This window comes from Chrysemys picta, chromosome 5 (genome assembly GCF_011386835.1).
Source record: "Chrysemys picta bellii isolate R12L10 chromosome 5, ASM1138683v2, whole genome shotgun sequence".
NCBI lineage: Eukaryota > Metazoa > Chordata > Testudines > Emydidae > Chrysemys > Chrysemys picta.
The window spans coordinates 126388736-126397705 of record NC_088795.1 but is presented as its reverse complement, the minus strand read 5'-3'; positions in this window follow the sequence as shown (position 1 = coordinate 126397705).

Genomic DNA, 8970 nt, shown 5'->3' with positions numbered 1-8970 from the left:
ATGCGCGGGCGGCCAGGGCCCGACCATCGAGAAGAGGGGTGTGAGCTTGTGAGGAGAAAGAACCTGCTGTCTCAAGCCGGGAGAGCCACCCACCCCTTCAGCCCGGGAAGTGACCCATCCCTATCAGCGCCTGAGGGGAAAATGGAGGTTCGGAATGGGCACATGGCCTCGGACTGGGGGGCATGTTTCTCTCGCCCCCCATGAGTGCCCCCGTGGGCTCGTCCTAGAGCTGGCACCGCGCGCCCTCTCCCGTCTTCCCCTCCGAAGGGCTCCGCCCCTAGGGGCGTGTTGGCGGGAGAATCTGAACCCGGCAGCGGGGAAGGGGTTGTATTGTTGCAGTCCATGGCTTGGCGGCTGTATATCACCCGCCCGGGATCGGGGTATATTGCCTCTCGGGGCAGCGGTATGGACTCATGCTACAGCGTGTCCTTGCACGCTGAGCGCTCTTCCTGCCATCCAGCTCCACCCTCTGACAAACAGGGGGTAGGGACACTATTCCTTACCCATCCTGGCTAATAGCCGTTAATGGACTTAACCTCCATGAATTTATCCAGTTCTCTTTTAAACCCTGTTATAGTCCTAGCCTTCACAACCTCCTCCGGCAAGGAGTTCCGCGAGTTGATTGTGCACTGTGTGAAGAAGAACTTCCTTTTGTTTTAAAGCTGTTGCCCATTAATTTCATTTGGTGGCCCCTAGTTCTTATATTATGGGAACAAGCAAATAACTTTTCCTTATTCACTTTCTCCACATCACTCATGATTTTATATACCTCTATCATATCCCCCTTAGTCTTCTCATTTCCAAGCTGAAAAGTCCTAGCCTCTTTAATCTCTCCTCATATGGGACCCGTTCCAAACCCCTAATCATTTTAGTTGCCCTTCTCTGAACCTTTTCTAATGCCAGTATATCTTTTTCGAGATGAGGAGACCACATCTGTATGCAGTATTCAAGATGTGGGCGTACCATGGATTTATATAAGGGCAATAAGATATTCTCCCTCTTATTCTCTAGCCCCTTTTTAATGATTCCTAACATCCTGTTTGCTTTTTTGACTGCTTCTGAGTGAATGTCTTCAGAGAACTATCCACGATGACTCCAAGATCTTTTTCCTGATTAGTTGTAGTTAAATTAGCCCTCATCATATTGTATGTATAGTTGGGGTTGCTTTTCCCAATGTGCTTTACTTTACATTTATCCACATTAAATGTCATTTGCCATTTTGTTGCACTGTCACTTAGTTTTGTGAGATCTTTTGAAGTTCTTCACAGTCTGCTTTGGTCTTAACTATCTTGAGGAGTTTAGTATCATCTGCAAACTTTGACACCTCACTTTTTACCCCTTTCTCCAGATCATTTATGACTAAGTTGAATAGGATTGGTCCTAGGGCTGACCCTTGGGGAACACCACTAGTTACCCCTCTCCATTCTGAAAATTTACTATTTATTCCTACCCTTTGTTCCCTGTCTTTTAGCCAGTTTTATAACAGATACCATGTTGTGTTTTTGGCCTTTTTACTACTGGGAAAGTTAGGAGCTGGAATTTACCATTTTTGTAGTTCCATCAGTGGTAAAAATAGCAGCGGTTTTAGGGGAAGGAGATTCTCTCTCAAAGAGCAAGAGAGCAAATATCTTTATTTTAAAAGATATTAAGTTAGACATTTGGAATCTGGGCAGGAAAGGAGAGGTCTTCTGCAAACTTGGTCTACAGGAAGTGATAGTGTGGGGAATGGAAAGGGAAGGTATTTCTTTCCTCATTTCCAAAGTCTTAAACACCTCCCATGTCCCTAAGCCCCCTCCCATACCTGCCTTGTCTCCCAAAGGCCAACACAGTAAATCTGTTTTTAAATAGCCCATATTTCACCTTGCCTCTATCACCCTGAGTCTCACTAAAACATATTTTATAACCCTCCCAGTTCTGCACTGGCCTATCACTTTCCCACCACCAATCTGGTGTTTTTCTAAGGGACCACGTAATAGCTGCCTTGTTCAGCAGTCACAAGAGCTCTTCCCCATAACCGTCATGGAACCTGGTGGGTTCAACAGCATTCTACTTCTTCCTCTGCTTAAACAGGTCTCACCTACAACAGCCTGTCTGCTGTCTGAATAGTAAGGTGAGGAGAATTACCCTATGGTATACTCTGAGATACATGCAGTATTTTCTTCTGCTTCTGTAGTGTTGGGAGTGGCCTACCTGGTGCTGTAATTGTGGTTAAAGATGGGCAACTACTAAAGCTGGATTTCCACCCTGGCCTATCAGTGGATAGCTCCCGAGCGCGCTGTCTAGTTAATACAACAAGGAGTCTTTGTGGCACTTTAGAGACTAACAAATTTATTTGGGCATAAGCTGTTGTGGGCTAAACCCCACTTCATCAGATGCATGAAGTGAAAAATACAGTAAGCAGTATATATATACAGCACATGAAAAGATGGGAGTTGCCTTACCAAGTGGGGGGTTGTGCTAACGAGGCCAATTCAATTAAGGTGGACACCAGCCATTTCCAACAGTTGACAAGAAGGTGTGAATATCAACAGAGGGAAAATTACTTTTTGTAGTGACCCATCCACTCCCAGTCTTTATTCAGGCCTAAGTTGATGGTGTCCAGTTTGCAAATTAATTCCAGTTCTGCAGTTTCTCATTGAAGTCTGTTTCTGAAGGTTTTTTGTTGAAGAATTGCCACTTTTAAGGCTGTTATTGAGTGTCCAGGGAGACTGAAGTGCTCTCCTACAGTTTTTTGAATGTTACAATTCTTGATGTCGGATTTGTGTCCATTTAGTCTTTTGCGTAGAGACTGTCTGGTTTGGCCAAAGTACATGGCGGAGAGGCATTGCTGGCACATGATGGCATCACAGTGGTAGATGTGTAGGTGAATGAGGCCCTGATGGTGTAGTTAATGTGGTTAGGTCCTACGATGGTGTCCCTTGAATAGATATGCGGACAGAGTTGGCAGTGGGGTTTGTTGCAGGGATTGGTTCCTGGGTTAGTGTTATTGTTGTGTGGTATGTAGTTGCTGGTGAGTATTTGCTTCAGGTTTGGGGGCTGTCTGTAAGCGAAGACTGGCCTGTCTCGCAAGGTCTGTGAGGGTGAAGGATCATTCTTCAGGATAGGTCTAGTTAGGACACACGGCCTCCTACTATCCTAACCTATTACAACCTTGATGATGCACTACAGCCCCCAACCTATTACAACACTATCCAATTTAATGGCCTCTGCTTGTCTCCCCTCCCTGGTTATTCAAATCATTTCTTGAGATATACATCTAGATATTTCATTCCTTATTTCCCCTTCTTCTTCTCTCCGCACTCCACCGTTCAGGTTATGGCGGGAAGACTTTATCAAAGGAGTACATTTTGCAGCACGTGCTGAAGGCTGTCAGGCTCAGGATTGGTCTAATCCAGAGGTACACCAGGATAACAATGCTCTTTGTGCATCTTAAATTCCCTTTATGCTGACTTACCATATATACTCGATCATAAGCCAGTTCCTTTATAAACCAACCCCCCCCAAGATGGATAAGTAAAAATGGAAAATTTTTATAACCTGTTCATAAGCCGACCCTATAATTCAGGGGTCAGCAAACTTTGGCTCCCGGGCCATCAGGATAAGCCGCTGGTGGTCCAAGATGGTTTGCTTACCTCGAGCGTCCGCAGGCATGGAGGTAAACCTAAGTAAACAAAGTGTCCTGGCACATCAGCTGCTTACCCTGACGGGCCGGGACAGCAACTGGTGGGGAAATTTTTTTGGGGGGAGAAGCTGGGAGTCGGGGGAGTAACCCCTGTGACAACCCCCCACGTGACCCTAGCCCGGGACCCCCACACTCTCCCCATCCCATCTCTTCCCACCTTATCTGGGGAGGGCCAGGGGAGAATGTCTCTGACCTGGCTGGAGCTGCTCTGGCAGGCTGGGCAGCGTGGCCGCAGCCTGCTCCGGTGGGCCAGACGAGGCGGCGCGGCCGCAGCATGTTCCAGCGGGCTGGGCCGGGTGGCACGGCCACAGCGTGCACCAGCTCCCGGGCGGCACGGCCACAGCCTGCTCTGGGGGGCAGGGCTGAGTGGCATGGCTGCAGCCGGCCAACCCCGGAGCTGCAGCTGCTTTGGAGGCTAGGGGGAGAGCAGCGTGGCCAGAAGTGGAGAGATTCTGGACCCGTCACTTCCCTTCTGTCTCTGCTGGCTGTGATGCCTCTCCTTGCTCCCTCTGTTGCGGGGGACGGTGTCCCACCTCTCCCTCTCTATACCTGTTCATAAGCCGACCCCCGTCCCTGGTGCTTCCCTTTTTTACTAAAAAAATTCGGCTTATGAACGAGTATATACGGTATCTTGGGCTAAGGATCTGGCCCATTATGTATGATTCAGTCTGACTTCCACATGTACTGTATTTAGCTGGTAAATATTAGTTGAAATTGAAAACCAGAAGCCTTACTCAAAATTAAATTCATTTTTAATTCAGCTCTTCAAACAGTATTTAAATCAAGCTACTTACATTCATTAAAACCGCTTCCTTAAAGGCTAATCAAGTAAACTATAAAAATTTAAAAGTAGATAAAGTACTTAACTAAAATAACTGCACTAAATCTTTGGGAGAAAGTGTACTGTGTGAAAAGTATTTCCATAAACTAAACTGACATTCAACATGAACTCCGGAAATATCTCAAAATCAAATTCTCATCCATCCTGAGAAGTGGCACAGAGAAGAATCGCATGGAAAGTCATGAAACATCCTCAGATTTAACCTGAGGATGTACACAGCAGCAGTATACAGAGATTTAATACAATGAAAATACTCTAATCTGAAGTGACTGGGTTACAGATCTCTGCCTTTGGACCATATATTTTTGTCTCAAGTTAAACAGAACCTCATGATTACAATTTCATTCATAACACAGAATTGGTATAAGACAAAAAAATCATACTTGGCTGGACAAAATGCCATTTCTAGCACAGCACATTATGCTTGACAACAATAAATGGACACACTTCTGCCGTTAGTGGGAATCTAAATGCCACAAGTCTCTAGACATTAAATATTTACACTATGGCAGTGGCACAAACTAGGGTAACTAATGCCTGAATTTTCAGAAATGCATGCCCAACGTTACTGTGCATGGAAACGGGGGATTTGTACTCAAATATACAGTACTGATATTGTGTACGCACAAGGGGAATGTAGACGTGCACGCACACTTTTAGGATTTCCACCTTAAATCCGTTTCCAGGAAATGATTATTCTATAAATAAATATTTGATTTTACAAAATGAGTTTGGCTATTTTTAAAGATGAACAGTAAAAAGAACTGTTCTAATATTGCTTTTATGCTTAGGCATGTTAACAGGACAGGGTGGATGGAAAATACTTTTAAAGCGATTCTCAGTGCAAGTTATTACTTTCCGTGGAAATGAGAAAAAGGACCTTATTTCTCCTTATACTCTTCAGGCCATTGACCTGATGAAGCCACAAAAATGGATGTCCATTTCTACACTATATTCACATAGTCACCATTAAAGTATGCAAGTCAATTAAAAAGTTAGGGGGGGTTGTGTAGTAAGAGGCCATTGGCCCATTTCTCATTTTCTACTAGCTCTAGTCTAACATATCCAATAAGATGCTTGCAGAACTTAGAAGCATGTTGGACTCATTCAAACAATCTAAACGTCAGAAGTTGTTTATTTTAAAGAATGTATGTCAATTAGTATTCATGACATTACAAAAACCATTTATTTGGTAAATATTAGTGAGTCTTCTAAGACTGGGGTTCACACAACAAATTTTTTGATGGCCTCAGAGTGTGGCCACCAACTCTTGCTGGTGGCCAGTCTGACAAATTTTCCTAAAATACTAAATTAACTTTAGGAAAAACAAATAAATAAGCACATATGCATGTCCAAATCATTGTAATTTATTTATGGAGTCTCCGCCCCCGCCGACTCAATAATAAAAATAATGCACAGTTGTATTTTGGTGTCTCAGCCCCTGCTGCCACCCCCAGGCCGCACAGATCCCTCCCCAGGCTCTCAATCACCCCTGCCCCACCATGGCCTCACACCTCAGGCTCATCCCACTCCATGCCTCTTGACCTCAGTGCCTGGTAAGGCCAGCCCTGCTGAAGCCCCATTGCCCTGGGCTGAAGCCCAGAGCTGGAGCCAAGGGAGGGTGGGAGCGGGCCTGAAGCCTCACCAGCTGGGACAGGGGTAAAGCCCAGAGCCCCCCAGCTGAAGAGTGGCAGGGGGAGGGGCTGAAGCATGGAGCCCACTGCTGGAGCCCCAGGGGGGGCTGAAGGCCACCTCTGGCTGAACCAGGGGAGGAGGCTGAAGCCTGCCTCTGGAGTCCTGCAGCTGAAGGGGGAAGGAGGAGGGCTGACGCCCTCTCCTGGAGCACCTGGACACTGCAGGGAGGGGTTTCTGTTTGATCCCTCCCCCATCTCTTCCCAGGGGGCTGTCATGGCCAAAGGAAAACACTCTGGTGACTGCATGTGGCCACAGTGGCCGCATTTGAAAAACACTGTACTTCTATAGATACAGCACTACCCTTAAAAGATGCAAGACTATTTTACATTTATGTGTATTAGTGCATTTGGTATACTACAATATTATAAAGTGTTACACTAAGCTCTATTCTTATGACACAAAGATCCACTGAAATTAAAACTTCCAATCACCTCAAAGAGAAGCTTTTTATAGTTAAAAAAAAATAAAGAAATATACAGTGAATCTACTGGGCAAATTGCTCAGATAGGAAAGCTCTTATTAAAAAGACATACTGACAATCATCTTATTTTTACTTTATTAAAAAATACTCTGCAATTCTATAGTGCTTTTCATCCAAGGATCTCAAATCCCTTATGAATTAAGCTTCATAACACCTCTCCAGTAGAAGATTATTATTCCAAATGGGAAAACAGACATAGAAATTGACTGACTGTCAGTGGGAGAGCCAAGTTCAGACTCCTATTTCCCTGCTACACCTACTCCATCAAAGACCACACCTCCTTACAACTATGTTGTGCAAACTTGATTGAAATAAATAATAAATTATCCTTATTTGCAAAAATTATTACAGAGGAGAAATGCACACACCTATCTGAGAGCAGAATTCAGCCCACTAAGACTGTGTAGTATGAATAATGTAGTCTGAAAGAATACTGTAAATGTCACTTCAAAATAACCTCCCCCCAAACTACTGAGAGTATTTTAAATTATTAGTTAGTGTTGTGATTATTTTTTTTTTCAGACTTAGCACAAGCCTGAAGCTAAGGAATTCAATTTGATTCTAGTCAAATAAAAAAAAACTGATGTCAGTTAGCAATTTTTTATGAAAGAGATTCAGATCCACATGGCCAGCCTCCGTGTCAAGTTTCCATTCCATACGATCTGAAACAGCTGAGATATGAAACCCAGGAAAATCATCCTTATTAATTAATATATAGTATAAATAGTAGCCAGTATTTCATAGTAAAGAGTGAATGCCTAACAGTTGTGATGCATGCTCAAGTGAGTATTTTCCCCAAATATAAATAGTCTGGCAGTTTATATATATGAATATTAAAACAAAAAAAGGTCTCTATGTCATTTCTAAGTGCCCTTAAACCTGTCCACAATACAAGTTTTAACCATATTTGTAACCAGTTCTTGACATGTCTGGTTTGTGTCTACATATCACACAGGCTGTGGCTACACCAAAGTTTAAATGAAATCTCCCACTGTTGCAGCTCACTGCTTGTATTACTATGCTTGGCAGAACTGTTTTTTTTTTTTAAATAATTTTGGCAGATAATACAGAGGTTTATTTTTAAGCATTTTTTTAGATTTTTATTTATTTAAATTTTCACCTTTGCAGGAAAGGGGGGGGGGGGAAGAAGAGGATGGTGGTGGTCCAGACAATAATTATTTAATGACAGTAGATGTTGAGATTCAAAAAGTTAAAGATACCTAAATGGCATCCGTGCTCCAGCTCCACTAAAGCCAGCATTACAACATGCTATATACACATTGAGGTGGGACTCTAATAAGTTCTCAAGCAGCATTTTTCTCACTTTGCCTATCTATAAATTTCAGTTAGTATTGCTGGAAATATTTTGTCATCACTTTGTGCATGTATGGTGAAATCAACGTTTACTGACATTTACCAATAAAAATCTAATTCTTCAAAGCATAATTGTTACCAATGGTGAGAGCTCTAGTGTAGAGTGGCTGCTATCATGTTTTACACTATGCCTCCTACATCTGCTCAAAGTGGTCCTACATGACCTACAGTGATTCAAATGCTGGCAATCACTAGCACCTTGTCTACACTCCCACTGCTACTATCAAGGCCGGCTTTAGGCCGATTCAGCCGATTCAGCTGAATTGGGCCCCGCACCAAGAGGGCCCCGGGCTGCAGCTATCCGCCCCGCCCCCAGCTCACTTCCCCCTCCTCCCCTCCCCTGCACGCCCCGCCCCCTCCCCTCAGAGATTCGCGGGAAGTCTGAGACGAAGCAGGGGCGGGCCAGCAGCACGAGGTAAGCTGGGGTGGGGGCGGGAGAAGGGCTCTGGGGAGGCGCGGCCCGTTCCCGCAGGCCCCAGTGGCTCTGGCCCGGCTTGGTTCCAGCCCGGCCCCCGGGGCCCGGCCCGGTCCCCGCGGCTCGGGTGTCCCCCCCCGGCGCGGCTGGCGCGGCTCGGGTCCCCCCCGTCCCCCCGCGGCGCGGCTCGGGTCCCCCCGTCCCGTCCCCCCCCCGCGGCGCGGCTCGGGTCCCCCCGTCCCGTCCCCCCCCGCGGCGCGGGTCCCCCCCGTCCCATCCCCCCCCCCGCGGCGCGGCTCGGGTCCTGGGGGCGGGGCTTGCAGCAAGCCCCGCCCCCAGGAATCGGGCCCCGCTCTTGCTAAAGCCGGCCCTGGCTACTATCTACCCCTTGTGGAGCTGCATCAGTGGGAGGTTTTAAGGAAAGTGTCAGAGTAAACAAGGCCACACAGGTTTCAGAGTACCTTAGTTCGATTTGGGGGTTT